This window comes from Hyperolius riggenbachi, chromosome 10 (assembly GCF_040937935.1).
Source record: "Hyperolius riggenbachi isolate aHypRig1 chromosome 10, aHypRig1.pri, whole genome shotgun sequence".
Classification (NCBI taxonomy): domain Eukaryota; kingdom Metazoa; phylum Chordata; class Amphibia; order Anura; family Hyperoliidae; genus Hyperolius; species Hyperolius riggenbachi.
In genome coordinates this window covers 145,325,074-145,342,070 of record NC_090655.1, presented here as the reverse complement: position 1 = coordinate 145,342,070, position 16,997 = coordinate 145,325,074, and the positions used below count along the sequence as shown (strand labels likewise).

Genomic DNA, 16,997 nt, shown 5'->3' with positions numbered 1-16,997 from the left:
GCTTTCAGATGATGCTAATTTAAATCTACGCCCTGCTTGGAAGCTGTTATCCCAACCAGGGCGTAGATTTCACACACTGCCTCACCACAGCCCAGCCGCCCTGCCGTTGAGATAATTGCAGAGCTCTGTGAGACGGTCAGGGGCCAATGCCGTGATTCCTGTGAGCTAATCTCATTGGTGCTCCAGTACTCCTTATCCCTCCATATGGGGTCTCAACACATGGCATTTATCCCTGATTGTGTCATAGGTATTCATGTTCCCTCTCTTTTTACTTTTTTTTTTCTTTTCATGTTGCAAACACTTTGCATGAATTGTTATCATTATCAATGAATAGCCATTTACTTGTAGGCAACTTCGGGTGGTGGTGCGGTGGGGCCTGCGTGCTTAACTTCACCAGAAGTTGCTGATTCCCGGAGCTGCTCCAGGACCAAGGAAGAGCAGAAGAGGATGCTGGAGCACCTCGCGGGCTGGAAGTAGCCTCAGGTAAGTCTAAATTTTGGAGGTTTTGTACCGCTCAGGGTCTCTTTAAATTCATGGCCACTTGCAGTCAACTTTTACTTCAAATCCTGTTTCCAAGCAAGGAAAACGATCAGATTGGGCAAAAAAAATATACAGCTGTAATGATCGCTGCTGCAGCAGCTATTACTGGAAGTGGTAGTGCTGCAGCTCAGGCAGTTCTGATCTATTTCCATGCAAGCTGTATAGCTTTGTCTGTTTTTCCCTGCTGTCAGCTTGTGACTGATTATCATTCACCTGTGTGGGAATCTGCATGTCTGCTCCCATTGGATGACCTCAGTATAAAGATCTGCTTCCTGCAGGGTTTCCTTGGGTTTTCATAGCTTCAGCTTAAGCCTGTCTTGCTGTCGCTTTAGCCCCCGATCGTGTTTCTTGTTATAAAGATACTTTGCTGGTCTTTGCATCATATATTGGTTCATTGCCAATATATATGCATACCAGCACGTTTATTATTTTCCTTGTATTTGTGTTACGTCGATACATCAGTGTCGCTGATGTATACGTACACAAACTGTTTATATCCTGTGTGCAGTTAGTCAGCTTTCCAGCACGTTTTGGTAGGTTGCGCGTACCGTGACCACCCGTGCTGAGGTAGTTACCCTGCTTCTGGTTCTGTTTGTGGATTGCGTTCATCTCTGCGAAGAGATAACGAATCCTTCTGAATCCTGTTCTGTTACTGTTTGTGGATTGCGTTCATCTCTGCGAAGAGATAACGAATCCTTCTGAATCCTGTTCTGTTACCGTTTGTGGATTGCGTTCATCTCTGCGAAGAGATAGCGAATCCTTCTGAGTCCTGTTCCCTGTATTACTCCAGTCCTAGTCAGCGTTCCTGCTTATGTCATATATCGGTTCATTGCCGATATATACATATGTTAGTCAGACGTTACAAATAGTTTCTTTGATAGCTGTAATTGTAATACGCTAGGAAAACATACTTATTGTATATTTATCTGTGTTACGTTCATCTATCTTAATCCTGCTATTTTCTGACTATCCTGTCCTGTCTTTGTGAGGCACGCCATCGCCGCATCGCATTGGCTGCCTCATTCCAGTCTGTCTGGTTTTGGACGCTTGCTGTCGCTAAGTAGCCGCTAGCTAGCAAGCGTTCATTCTGTCTGCCTGTCCTGATCTCCTCAGTTCTGGTTTGTGCGCTCAGCGCTACTTTGCGCTGAGACGTTATAACGTAAGCATTGTTTGTGGCTGTCAGATCTGCACCGGCTCTGTGCGCCACAATCTCCTATTGGAGTCAGTCCTCCCCTCCACTATACTAGGGATAGCCTGTTTCCTGGTGCTAGTGTGTGTACCTCCTCCACGCCAGCTCATGCGTTGCATGCTGACTGTGGAGAATACACCACCAAGCCTTACATTATGAAAACCCCATTACCAATCCCCATTGTGGGGGGGATTCCCAGAAAGTATGACACTGTTAATTATGGTTCCTGTTCCTTTAAGAAATTTGAAGAACTTAGCTCTGAAACAGAAAATGAGTTTTTCTCTGAATGTGCCAGGTTCCTGACCAATCCTGATCTCCAAGCGACTCCTGTTTCAACCTGGGCACTCCAACTAAGTTATATTTTGTTTAAAGGGGAATTATTCCAGTGGGCATTTAATGTTCTCAATCATTCCGATTTGAAAGATAGACCGCTGGAATTTCTAGCGTTTGTGATCCATAACTGGTTGCGCATAGATCCATTGCCTTTTCCTCTTAATGAACTCCTGGCAGCAGGCCAATCAGCTGCTCCTTCAATTGCTTGCAAGAATGAGCAGCAAGCAGAAAGTGTTACTGATAATTTTCCTGCAGCTTTGAATAAATCACCAAAACCCGCAAGGTCAAAGGCAAAACGCAAACGTTCTAAGAAACGTGTCCAATCTGCAGAATCGTTATCCTTAGCGACTGAGACCTATAATGAGATTCTGCCAATAACAGATAATGAAATGCAATTGTCTTTCAAGGGAGTTAAATGGACTTATGAAACTACTAATGAACTTTCCTCCCTGGCTAGGGAAAATAAAGATTTTTGTTTAAAAGAATTATCTGAGTATGATTATGATGAGATATTACAGAGTATTGAACAAATCAACTTATTTGTGAACCAAGGGAAGTTTGCATACACTACATCAGTTTCCGAGTCCCAGCAATCCTGTCTAGTAAACTCAGAACCCCAGCATCTGAATTTTCCAATTTTACAAATGAATGGTGATTCAGATGCGCAAACATTGTGTCTTGATCTTCCTGTTTCTACACCTCGCTCTAGTTTCGTGAATAGCTCAGAGCATCTGCTATGTGAACCTGAAATCGCAGAATTATTACCTTGTTCAGAAAATTTTCCAATAAATTTGCCCTGTACCATGAATTGTGCAGTAGATCTCTCCAATGAAACTCAGGTCACAGAATCATTATGCTGTCCAGCAGGTGCTTCCATGGTTTTGCCCTGCAATATGGACTGTTCAGTGATCCTGTCCAGTGAAGCTGTGGTCGCAGAGTCTTATGCTTCACCCAGTACTTTGGATACTTTAAACCCTCTAGCAGAGGAGGCTGAAGCACTGCTTACCTCAGTTGGTGTTGCAGTAATATTCACTTGTCTAGCAGCTGTTTTGGAATTACAGTCTGCTCTAATAAAACTTGATGAATTTCTGCCCAGCAAAGCAGAAGCCATTGAAATATTGTCCTCGTCAGCAAGTGTGTCAGATACCTTGTCCTGTACACAGTCTGATTTAACCAATGTTGTTGAGTCCCTCTCCAGTGTTGTAACAGCCGAGGAACTCCAGCCCTGTCCTCTGAATGTTTCAGAAGTCTTGCCCTGTAACATGGATAATTCTGATTCTCTGGTCAAAATAATAGAAATCTCAGAATTTCAGTCCGGTCTGATGAGTGTTCCTGAAACCCAGCCCTGTATCCTGAAAGATTCTGGTTCTCTGGCCGCTGTGGCAGAGGTTCCAGAGTCCCCTTCCTGTCCAGGGAATTCCTCAGTTTTGCCTAGTCCAGTGGGGGCTGCTGCAATACTGACTTGTTCTGCAGCGCCTCATGAGCTCCAATCCAGTGTATTAAATGAGTCTCTGTCCAGTCCAGAGGTAGTTGTGGAGTCCCTGTCTGGTTCAGTGCATACATCAGAAGATTTGTCCTGTCTTGTTAGTGCCCCTGAATCTGATTTGTTACTGACTTTGCTGGAATCAGCGACATCTAAGTCTGATCCAGCATTCTCGTGTAAAAGTCCAGTAGTTGCGAAGTTTAGTCATGATGATTTTTTTTTGGCCAGTCCTGGTTTTGGTCCTGTCTTGGCTGACCCTGAGGCTCACAGTTCCTTGACATGCCCAGAGGTTTCTCTTGTGCCGGTGTGCCCAGATGTTCTTTGTGTGCCAGAATGCCCAAGTGTGTCTAAGGTGTTAGCGTGCTCTGATGCTTCCTTAGTGGGAACACGTTCTGATATTGCCAGTCTGCCTGCATGCCCAGAGATGGTTCTGGTCCCTGAAAGCCCTGATATTGATGTTTGTCCTTGTGGCCCTGACTCGGGAATTGCCCTAGGTTCCATAGGGGTTCTTGATGGTTCTCCATGTGAGCCTAAGGGGCATTCTGACCTATGGGGATCTCTTTGGAGCTTCAAGGTGTTCTGGGAGGTCTCTGAGAAAACTTGTCCTGGTGCCTTGGACTGGTTCAACAGTGGGTTTTGTGTTGGTAAAGACAGTACCGGTGGGCATTGCAAAGGCTTTGGCGTTTCTGAACGGTTCCTGGAAGGCGGTGGGTATCGCTCAGGGAGTTTCGGAGGGCTTTCTTCTGGCAATCATGGTTCTGATGGGTGTCACACTGGGGCTTGTAGTACTGATAGACATGGTTCTGTAGGTTCTGGTTCTGATGGGTCCAGTCTTGTGGGGACTGATTCTGGAATTCGGTCTTGCCGGGCTGTCCCGGTCATCATGAATTATCAGTCAGACTGTTTTGTTGGGAATTTCAGTTTTGAAAAGCGTCTGGAATCCGCTTTTAAAGGCGGGGGTACTGTAATGATCGCTGCTGCAGCAGCTATTACTGGAAGTGGTAGTGCTGCAGCTCAGGCAGTTCTGATCTATTTCCATGCAAGCTGTATAGCTTTGTCTGTTTTTCCCTGCTGTCAGCTTGTGACTGATTATCATTCACCTGTGTGGGAATCTGCATGTCTGCTCCCATTGGATGACCTCAGTATAAAGATCTGCTTCCTGCAGGGTTTCCTTGGGTTTTCATAGCTTCAGCTTAAGCCTGTCTTGCTGTCGCTTTAGCCCCCGATCGTGTTTCTTGTTATAAAGATACTTTGCTGGTCTTTGCATCATATATTGGTTCATTGCCAATATATATGCATACCAGCACGTTTATTATTTTCCTTGTATTTGTGTTACGTCGATACATCAGTGTCGCTGATGTATACGTACACAAACTGTTTATATCCTGTGTGCAGTTAGTCAGCTTTCCAGCACGTTTTGGTAGGTTGCGCGTACCGTGACCACCCGTGCTGAGGTAGTTACCCTGCTTCTGGTTCTGTTTGTGGATTGCGTTCATCTCTGCGAAGAGATAACGAATCCTTCTGAATCCTGTCCTGTTACCGTTTGTGGATTGCGTTCATCTCTGCGAAGAGATAACGAATCCTTCTGAATCCTGTTCTGTTACTGTTTGTGGATTGCGTTCATCTCTGCGAAGAGATAACTAATCCTTCTGAATCCTGTTCTGTTACCGTTTGTGGATTGCGTTCATCTCTGCGAAGAGATAGCGAATCCTTCTGAGTCCTGTTCCCTGTATTACTCCAGTCCTAGTCAGCGTTCCTGCTTATGTCATATATCGGTTCATTGCCGATATATACATATGTTAGTCAGACGTTACAAATAGTTTCTTTGATAGCTGTAATTGTAATACGCTAGGAAAACATACTTATTGTATATTTATCTGTGTTACGTTCATCTATCTTAATCCTGCTATTTTCTGACTATCCTGTCCTGTCTTTGTGAGGCACGCCATCGCCGCATCGCATTGGCTGCCTCATTCCAGTCTGTCTGGTTTTGGACGCTTGCTGTCGCTAAGTAGCCGCTAGCTAGCAAGCGTTCATTCTGTCTGCCTGTCCTGATCTCCTCAGTTCTGGTTTGTGCGCTCAGCGCTACTTTGCGCTGAGACGTTATAACGTAAGCATTGTTTGTGGCTGTCAGATCTGCACCGGCTCTGTGCGCCACAATCTCCTATTGGAGTCAGTCCTCCCCTCCACTATACTAGGGATAGCCTGTTTCCTGGTGCTAGTGTGTGTACCTCCTCCACGCCAGCTCATGCGTTGCATGCTGACTGTGGAGAATACACCACCAAGCCTTACAACAGCCTATTGATTCCCAGGGTCCAGCCCCAAGTATGAAACTGATCTCTTTCTTGTTTAGAAGCAGATCGGACTGGCTGGAAAGATATATACCGGCCATTGTTCCATGTGTATTGTGTATGTCTAATTCTGGTTACATTTTTCCTCCTGATTCATTTTTGTTAGATATCAAAAAAATCAAAATAGGGAAAAATTGCATATGTTTGATCAGATAAAAAACAAAGCTAGCGTACAATGTCAGATCAGAACATCAATTGGATGTGAAGTGAAAATTGCATGGTGTGTACACGGATTTTGTGTGAGATTCAGAGGATGGGCATCCCAACATATTGCAATCAAAGAAAATGTAAATTCTATATACCATTAAATACTTTGTAGACATACAGACTATTGAAAACACTTTGCAATCGTCATTTAGTCAATGGGGTGTGTTTATGTAAATGTATAAGGTATTTAATGGTTTTACTAGAAGGGTGGGTTAGAAAAGGCCGAAATGTTGTTCAATCATTGGCTATTATATTACAATATTATATTATATTACAAATAAACAAAGCTATAACTGTTAAATCCAGGTGGAGACACAGTCACTTTCTTTTATTACCTTGTATCTGTGTACCTTGTTCAGGGCCGGGACAACACAGAGGCTGAAAAGGCGGGAGCCTCTGAGCGGCAGGTCATCAGGTCAAGATAGGGTGCTTTCAAAGACATTCCAATCCTCAGACAGTTAAGGAAAAAAAAAGTTTTTTTTCCACTGTCCTGTAAGACACAGCTAAGGGAGGGGAGATAAAAAGCTCTTTGCACAGTTGTTCTGAAAGAGTGCACCTAATAAGGAGTCATACTTAGTTTAGACAGTAAGATTGGTAGACAGTTCCTTGTTTGTTTTTTTAACGCTTCTTAGCTGACTTCTGTCAGTGATGTCATCCAGCTGCTCCCCCAGGAAGCCGCCCACTCAAGCATGGCTGGCTGATGGAGAATGGAATTCTAACACCGAAGGCAAAAGGTATTTATGTGAGAGAGAAGCCCTGCGCCCTTCCTCCATCCTGAACCTGTGCTCTGGAAGTGAGGGAGACAGGCTGTAAAGCCATTCAGCCTTCTGTGTTTCTCCCTACCCCCCTTCACTCCCAGTATTGGCAAGAAGTTTTGAATCAGGATGATACCATTTATTGGCTAACTTAGAGATGGATAAACAGTGAGCTTTCGACTTATAAAAAGCCTTCGTCGGACTGGTTCCTGACCAAAACTGAAAAACACAGCTTATATACACTGACATACAGAGGAGAAACATTCTTTAGCAAACATAAATGTAATTAGATGCCTTAACTGTTACTGAGGAGGCTTTCCCAGGCATCCTATCTAAATTGATAAGATCAATAGAATCCTCAACATGACATAAAGCATAAGAAAAAGACACCGAGAGCCCAATATGGTGTAGTATGCTCAGGACAATAGTGAATAATGTAATGTGAGAAGGTTATACTCACAAACGAGGGTTACCGCTGAGGCAACCACCGTGTATGCAGGTGAGGAGATTAGACCTGTCCTCACTCAGGGTTAAGAAGTCGCACTCTGTAGATAGACGAAAGGTAGGGGTGGGTCCCCCTTCCACCAAGGGTGGACACTATAATTACTTTGATGAACAGAGGCGCCAACAGAATAAAAACAATAATTAAAAGTTTTAAAATATGCTGGGGAGGCAGTGGTGGACTTACCTCCGAAAGCAGACTAGACTACTTGTCTGACATAAATAAACACTTTATTAGTACCCCAATAGATGCAACGCGTTTCGCAGGACCAAGCCCGCTTCATCAGGCAATAAAACAGGGGACAAAACTGTGGACACAGGCAAAAAATACAGTACTGCAGTGAGCTACATAATATAAAAAACATTCATACGGTGCATACAAATATATCGATTGCTAAAAACATTGGGGGAAATTTTTTTTTCAAACTGTGACATAAAAACTTGCATAAGGTTTGCATGCGGTTTTGTAAACAGATGTTTGTAGTTAGTTGATGCGACTGCTCAAGGCAGCCAGACAGTGGGTACCCAGACTATGGATGCCCATGTGAGGTGTGGGAGCGGAGCCCAAATCATACCGTTATAAAGTGCACTGTGTAATAAATATTAAAGTGCAAAGTATAGTAAATAAAATACTGTGGCATAATGTATTAATCATAATAACAAATGTCCTGAAAAAGTAGTTAATAAGTGAATAAGAACAAGGGGATGCTTAGTAGCTGACCAGGGGCCAGACATGATCTCACCGAGTAACACATACTAATAAAAGGACATTTTAATGTGTAGTAATATGTAATAACAGCTTTAAAGATTATAAAACCAATAATAATAAAAACCAGTCCAACTAAAAAAGATGATTAAGTGTAAGGGAATGGCAGTCTTAATGAAAGGCAAACAGCAGAGTATAAAAAATGGAGTGTAGCTTACCAGTAGCTCTCAGGTAGCACGTATAGCGCCTCTGTACAGAGGTCAGGATGCTAGGTGCTATTAATGCAGTTGTGGACAGGTCTTATCCAATCCGGGGCAGCCACTGGAGTAAAGTAGGCGGGGCCAGTCAGTATGGAGGGAAAGAGTAGCAGCCAATCGGCTGCTGACATGTGTATATCCGGCATTGTGTGTGCCAAAAACGGCGCATCAATGCAAACAAAACTATGGATGGCATGCATATTTTTATTAAGCTGTGTCTCGATGGTGTAATGGTCAAGTGCTCTGCCTCTGACATAGGAGACCCGGGTTCTGCCCGTTGCCTTGTTTAAGGGCAAATGCTGGGGGCACCTGCATTTCGAAGGAGTATAGCGAAAATCACTGCTGTACTTCAAAATTAAGGCTGCGTTGATGGACAAGGGAAGGGGGGGGGGGGTCCCGGGTCCCTGTGGGGGACCCATGGATCAGGGCTCAAATATGTGGGGGAAAAATGGTATTATGTATAAGAAACGGGAAATTTATAAACAACACGTACAGCTGGAATCTTGTTGCCAACTAGTGATGGAAGTATAGAATTGCATCCTTTAAGGATAAAGCTACTATATAAATACAATTTCACAAACACAAAACACAAGTAAAAAACAAAATCTAGTTAACGTAAGTAAAACATCTGGAAATAAAGTGCTTAAACATACCCAATTCATAGTTACAGTCCCTTGGACGTCTCTTAGTCTACCGATAAATGATATGTAAGAGCATTAAAGTGACAAAATATAGTTTTCACAGAATATACATTGGTCTCTTTGCACACAAACAGTGATAATATATGGAAAAAGCGGTGCAATGAATTAAATTGGGTATAGATCATATAATTTTCATAGTCAAAGTAAAATCGTTATGAGATGATAAAAATAATTAAAAAACTAAAAGAGAGCGACCAGGATAAAAAGAGCGGATAAGAATATTGATAGGTTAGTGTAATTTCTCTAATTGTTCATTGAGGCCCTCTGGAACGAGGGTCCTCAGGATCTGGATCCAATACATCTCAGTTTTTTTCAGTCTGTCAAAGGCATCAGGCAGGTATGCACGTACTGAATCATTAAGTGTTATGTAAAAGAGATCCGGGTCATTATTGTGGTGAGTGGAGAAGTGACGTGAAACACTGTGCAGGGGAAATTTGTTGATAATATTCCTTTTGTGTTGGCCGATCCTGTTACGTGCCATTTGGGTTGTCCGCCCCACGTACTGGAGCCGGCAAGGGCATGTTATGACATATATGACATACCTTGATTCACAGGTGAGATTGCCATTGATTGGGTATTGTACTTTGGTGGTGTGTGAGGTGAAATGTTGATCTGATAGAATATATTTACACGCAGTGCAGCGGGATTTATTGCAAGGATAACAGCCTGGGGCCAGTCTTATGGCTGTATTGTGGGTGGTGTTGTGTGATCTGCGTAGTCGACTGGGAGCTAGAATATTTTGGAGGTTTGGTGCTCTTCTGTAGGTGATGGCGGGTTTGGGAGGTAGCAGTGGGTGGAGAAAAGGATCCTGTAAGAGAATGTCCCATCTGTTGCTGATGATGTTTCTTATTTTTACATTGAGAAAGCATTAAACTGCGTAATGAATCTGGGGGGGCCTTCAGTATTGGGGAGGCTAGCAGGGGTGGTTTTGGGTTTTTGGGTTTTAGCTTTATGTTTTGCATCTTTGATCAGTTTTCTCGGATATTTGCGAGCTGTGAATTTCTCGGTAAGTATATTGGATTGGATGTCATATTGTGAGAGGTCTGTACAATTTCTGTAGATTCTGCGGTATTGGCTATAGGGTGTGTTAGTGATCCAGGGGTGGTGATGATGACTGTTTTTTGCATCGACTGGTTTGAAGTAAGTTTTAGTTTTGATATGGTTGATTTCTGTATAGAGTGTAAGGTCAAGAAATTCTATGGAGGAGGTGTGGTGGTGGTGTGTGAACTGTAGGCCGGCTGTGTTAAAATTGAGGTAGCTGACAAAATTTGGGTTGAGTATGGTGTCTCCCTTCCAGATGAAAATAAGATCTATATAACGTTTGTAAAAAATGATATTATGTAAATATGGATTATTGGAAGTTAATTTGAGGTGTTCGAAGTATCCCATTGTGAGATTAGCGTAAGAGGGGGCAAATGAGCTACTCTTTCCCTCCATACTGACTGGCCCCGCCCACTTTACTCCAGTGGCTGCCCCGGATCGGATGAGACCTGTCCACAACTGCATTAATAGCACCTAGCATCCTGACCTCTTTACAGAGGCGCTATACGTGCTACCTGAGAGCTACTGGTAAGCTACATTCCATTTTTTATACTCTGCTGTTTGCCTCTCATTAAGACTGCCATTCCCTTACACTTCATCATCTTTTTTAGTTGGACTGGTTTTTATTATTATTGGCTTTATAATCTTTAAAGCTGTTATTACATATTACTACACATTAAAATGTCCTTTTATTAGTATGTGTTACTCGTTGAGATCATGTCTGGCCCCTGGTCAGCTACTAAGCATCCCCTTGTTCTTATTCACTTATTAACTACTTTTTCAGGACATTTGTTATTATGATTAATACATTATGCCACAGTATTTTATTTACTATACTTTGCACTTTAATATTTATTACACAGTGCACTTTATAACGGTATGATTTGGGCTCCGCTCCCACACCTCACATGGGCATCCATAGTCTGGGTACCCACTGTCTGGCTGCCTTGAGCAGTCGCATCAACTAACTATAAACACCTGTTTACAAAACCGCATGCAAACCTTATGCAAGTTTTTATGTCACAGTTTGAAAAAAAAAAAATGTCCCCCTTGTTTTTAGCAATTGATACATTTGTATGCACCGTATGAATGCTTTTTATATTATGTAGCTCACTGCAGTACTGTATTTTTTGCCTTTGTCCACAGTTTTGTCCCCTGTTTTATTGCCTGATTAAGCGGGCTTGGTCCTGCGAAACGCGTTGCATCTATTGGGGTACTAATAAAGTGTTTATTTATGTCAGACAAGTAGTCTAGTCTGCTTTCGGAGGTAAGTCCACCACTGCCTCCCCAGCATATTTTAAAACTTTTAATTATTGTTTTTATTCTGCTGGCGCCTCTGTTCATCAATGACATAAAGCAGACTCTGTTGATGGGGAGACATCGTAAATTCCAAATTCAAATGGTACCTGGCCTGGTTACATGCACCATTAATTCTAAGCTTAAGAGAATTGTGGCATTTAAAGCCAGCACATGAAAGCAAATAAAATGAATAGTGACAGTGAATTCCATCTTATACAGCATAAAGGTGGCCATACACTGGCCCGATTCGCGGCCGTTTCGACAGCAGATTCGATCCTGGGATCGAATCTGCTGCCAATCGTTCGTGCTAAACGCACCCGCCGATCCGATTTCCTCCCGAAATCGGATCGGTCCGTCGATCGCGCCGTGCGGGAAATTACCCTCGATCGCCCGCGGGTAGGGAGCGCGTCGCTAGCGGCGGCCGATCCGATCAGGTATACATTACCTGACGCTGGCTCCCGGGCATCTTCTCCGCGTCTTCTCCGCATCTTCTCTGCGCTGCACCCGCTCCATCCCGGCGCTTCCTGTGTCACTGCAGTGACCAAGACATTCAAATAGAGGGCGCTCTATTTGAACTTCCTGGTCACGGAGTGACACAGGAAGCGCCGGGATGGAGCAGGTGCAGCGCGGAGAAGATGCGGAGAAGATGCCCGGGAGCCAGCGTCAGGTAATGTATGCGCGGGGGGGGGGGGGGGGGGACAGGCGGCAGCGGCGGCTCCACAGATTGTGATCGGTTTCAGGCTGAAATCGATTCACAATCTGTCTGCAGTAAAGGCAGCCATACGATTCCTCTCTGATCAGATTCGATCAGATAGGGATCTGTCAGCTGGTCGATCTAATGGCAAATCGACCAGTGTATGGCTACCTTAAGGCACAAAAATGAATTAAAAGATAGAAAAATTAAAATTAAAAGAATTGTGACATTTAAAACCCATCGTACCAGCACAAGAAGTTAGAGTCCTTGTTTAAACCATCTTCTACGGTTTTGAACCAATGTATAAACTTAGTTTCTTGTGTTAGTCCCAGTACTGATAAGACAAGAGAAGACAAGACAAATAGGGACGCGGACTTACAGAAATGACACTGCACTGTGCTAATGTTACCATGCTAGAGTAAAGGCAGCCATATATCTAGAGATGATGGGCAGATTTCACCAAGAGACAAATCTCTCTCTTATCCAATCTGATTAGAGCGAGATCTGTCAGGTGCCCATACACCTCAGACCGATTCCCCATCGATTTTAGCATGACATCTCTTGGGAGTCCCCTGCTTCTACTGCATCCGCTGCCACCCCCTAGTGTATAAATGTGCCCCCAGTGTGTATTTATACATAACCTGTCCTCCGGAACGGATCAAGACCAAGTTGCTCCTGGGGCAAAATCAGGTTTTGGCGCCTAAAGGTCAGGTTTTGGCGCCTAAACTGCCATTCATTTTGCCGCCTTTTTAAGAATTCAACAAACTGCGCCTGGGGCAAGATACCCGCTTGCCCCCCCCCTAGATCCGTCCCTGCCTGTCCTGTGTTGCCCAGTGCCCACTGTGCTGTGTCATACGTCTTCAGCTCCTCCATTTGCGCGTCACACGCCGCTGGCATTTAGCACACGTGACAACACACATCCGTCACACACTATATGCTGGTGGCATGTGAGCCACAAATGGAACAGGAAGAAGCTGAAAACGGATGGGCACCGTGTGGTATAAACAACACTGGACAGGTAATGTATAAATGCACACATTGGGGCACATTTATACATTTGGGGGAACAGCACCAGGTTTTTTGTCGCATCCATCACTCGCACCACTTTACAAAGTACATAGTCATGTCACTGACTGCCCTCTGATGAGCTCACTTTCTATTCTCTGCCAAAGTCATAATCTAATCTTCTACCATATTATTATTATGTATTTATATAGCACTGACATCTTCTGCATCACATTACAGAGTACATAGTCATGTCACTGACTGTCCTCAGAGGCGCTCACAATCTAATCCCTGTCATAGTCATAGCCTAATGTCCTAACATATTATTATTGTGTTTTTATATTGCACTGACATCTTCTGCAGCATGTTACAGAGTACATAGTCATGTCACTGACTGTAGTATGAGGAGCTCACACTCTAATCCTACCATAGTCCTAGTCTAATGTCCTACCATATTATTATTATTATTATGTATTTATATAGCACTGACATCTTCTGCAGCACTGTACAGAGTAAAAAGTCATGTCACTGACTGTCCTCAGAGGAGCTCACAATCTAATCCTACCATAGTTATAGTGGAATGTCCTACCATATTATTATTATGCATTTATATAGCACTGACATCTTCTGCAGCACATTACAGAGTACATAGTCATGTCACTGACTGTCCTCAGAGGAGGTCACAATCTAATCCCTGTCATAGTCATAGTCTAATGTCCTACCATATTATTAGTATTATGTATTTATATAGCACTGACATCTTCTGCAGCACATTACAGAGTACATAGTCATGTCACTGACTGTCTTCAGAGGAGGTCACAATCTAATCCCTGTCATAGTCATAGTCTAATGTCCTACCATATTATTATTATTATGTATTTATATAGCACTGACATCTTCTGCAGCACTGTACAGAGTACATAGTCATGTCACTGACTGTCCTCAGAGGAGCTCACAATCTAATCCCTGCCATAGCCATAGACTAATATTTTCACTATAGGATTGTTTGGGGGAGACCAGTTGACTTGTATGTTTTTGTACCTGTATGCTTTGAAGATGTAGGAGAATATGAAGTATCTGAATGAAATCTGGAGGCACTTATACCTGGCTTCCTATATTGGGGGAACCTATACCTCGAGTGATACTGGGGGCCCCTATACCTGTACCTGGCTCCCTAACCAGGGGGCACCTATACCTGGCTACCTAAAACTCATAGCAAAAAAAGACTTCAAGTGATCTCCAGTACTGTGATGATTACTGTAGGCAGTCCTGTGGAGCAGCTCACTATATACACCAGCCGGTAAAGAGGAACAATAACGGAGATCTGAGATGTGGCCGATAAAAGGGGGGGGCGCACTTGGGCAGCTCAGCCTTTGTTGGTGATAGACCTTGTCCCGGCCCTGACCTTGTTGGATCTGGGAGGGGACTAGTTGACTCCCTGGTGTCTGGAAGACATTGGCAGTCTAAGCACTAGGAAAGCTTTTGCTTCTGTGGACATCCCAACACACTGCACAGATCCTATGCAGAATGTTAGTTGGCACTCTCTACAGAATGAAGTTTGCTGTACTTACAATGCAGCCTGAATCAGTTTAATGCAGCTGTCGATAGAATGAGAAGTTTTTATGATATTCATTCAATGAATCCATTCTATATTGCAGTAAAAATTCAATCAGCAAATTATTTTTAATTGTGAAAGCAATGTATGATAAATTACTACTTGGCACGTGTTTAGCTTTACAGTAACAACAGGGTCCTTTTACACTTAAAGTGGTATGAAACTTAACATTTCCTCCTTGTTCTAAAAGATTTACAGCATAAAATCTGCTACAAATGTTTTTGTGGTAGTAGAGCTGCATTCAAATAGTTAACACTGTACTTTTTTTCTTCAGTGGAAAACTCCTGAAAGCTTCTGACAGCATCTGAAGAGGTTATAACATTATCTTTTTTTTACATTTCTCTGTTGCTACAATAAGTATCCAGTCAGCAGCATGGTGAAACAGAACTGCACTGAGCTGAGAAGCAGAGAGAGCTGAGAAATGATCACTAGATAGATTTTAATATATAAATACAGTGGCTATGAATAAAATGTAATGGCAGCTTTCAGAGCAAATAAACTGTAATTTGTAAACGGGCAATATTACTTGTGGAGGAGGTTAGTATTAGGCATTAGTAGGGGGGTTAATGTTAGGCATTACCGTAGTAGTGGGGGTCAGTGTTAGGCATTAGGAGGAGGGTTATTGTTAGGCATTACTGTAGTAGTGGGGGTTAGTATTAGGCATTACTGTAGTAGTGGGGGTTAGTGTTAGGCATTAGGAGGGGGGTTGGTATTAGGCATTAGAAGGGAGGGTTAGTGTGAGGATTGGGGTCTTATTTTAACTATCGGCATGAAAAAGGCATCCCGCCGCATTGCTATGTGTACTTATTAAGGTAGACCTCTCAGTCTAAATAGTGCTGCCTTACCCACCAATCCCTGTTGGGATGGGACATGGGAATTCACTTCTTCCCTTGGTTTCTTTTACTTAAAGAGACTCTGTAACAAAATTTTGTGCCTTATTTCTTCAGTCCTATAAGTTCCTATTACTGTTCTAATGTGGTCTGTCTTACTGCAGCCTTTCCTACTTGCACTGTCTCTGTAATAAATCTTATCTCCTTTCCTCTGTCATGTCTGTCGGGTTAAGGCTGGAATGTGTGGAATGTGCAGCACTGCTTGTCATTGGCAGAAGCTTTACACCCCCCCTCCAAGCTCTGCATGAGTCACACAGTAAGCTAGTTCTCAGCCTATGATACTGTGGTTAGAAGCCAGTCTTTTGTTTGTAAACTGTAACGATTGGTGTCAGCACACAGAGAGAATCTGATTATTGGTGATCTGCAGTATCACCAAGAATGCAGATATATACCTGATTATTGATGATCTGCAGAATCACCGATAATACAGATATATTGCTAACCTCTGGACACCTATAGGTATGTGAGTGTTTGGTGTAACAGTAATACTTTGAGTAACGCACCTGCTGAACAGGTGATAATAGACAGTAAAGAGACACTGCTCTGAGAGCACAGGAACCTTCCAGCAGCCTGAGGCTCCTCAAGGGGAGGAGTCAGGCTGAGGATAGGGAAGGCCAGAGAGTGAGTGACACCTGACGTTGGATGTCGCTATCTGGTCTGGAGACTATCTCTTAACAGGAGAGATGGCTCTCAAGGTCGGCCTCGCCTGGTCGGCAACACACTGACAGATAAAGTACAAAGACAGAAGGCTGATTCGGTACCCAAGGCAAGCAGGGTCTGGCAACGGAATATCAGATATGCGAGGTACCGAATCAGAAGACAGAGGAGTAGTCGGAAAAGCTATAAGTCATAACATATATCAAACCATGCCTATTCTGGGTGCGAGGTCCTTAGTCTCAGCACCCCAGAACTAGTCTGAAGTACACACAGATGGTAGTACAGTTCCCTAAACTGGGTGTGAGGACCTTGGTCTCTACACCCTGGAACTAGCTTGAAGTATAACACAGATGATAACACAGTTCCCTAAGCTGGATGTGAGGTCCTTGGTCTCTACACCCTGGAACTAGCTTAAGCATAAACAGAATACAATTCAAATAATCTGGCTAAGTGTGAATTCCCAGGTCCACCTAGATTCAAACACACTTAAGGATCTGACTAGGTCTGAGTGCTTCCACGTAGTGATCGCAACGGCAGGCAACTTGCAAGTGACCAGCAGAAACTATATATGGAGAAGTGCTCTCCAGCACCACCCCTAATTGCTCAACCAATAGTATCCTGCTCTGGAGTCAGCTGATCGGCGTGGTCAGCTGACTCTTCCTGCTTAGTATAAGAATTCTGCCTCTCAGCGCGCGCGCGTGTATTCCTAAGCCTATGTGCACTAACAGACTCAGCCACACCAGATACACGCTGCTGCGTGCAAACCCGCCACG

The 16,997-nt window shown here is 43.5% G+C and overlaps 1 protein-coding gene across 1 annotated transcript in view; it reads left to right on the top strand.

Moving 5' to 3' along the window:
• Window positions 1–408: 408 nt before the first annotated feature.
• GRID1 (glutamate ionotropic receptor delta type subunit 1) overlaps window positions 409–16,997 on the top strand; it is a 1,791,150-nt gene continuing 1,774,561 nt past the window's right edge. Inside the window, exon 1 of the mRNA XM_068258558.1 lies at window positions 409–483. The gene's annotated coding sequence lies outside the window, so the exon portion shown is untranslated. The remainder of the gene's footprint in view (window positions 484–16,997) is intronic.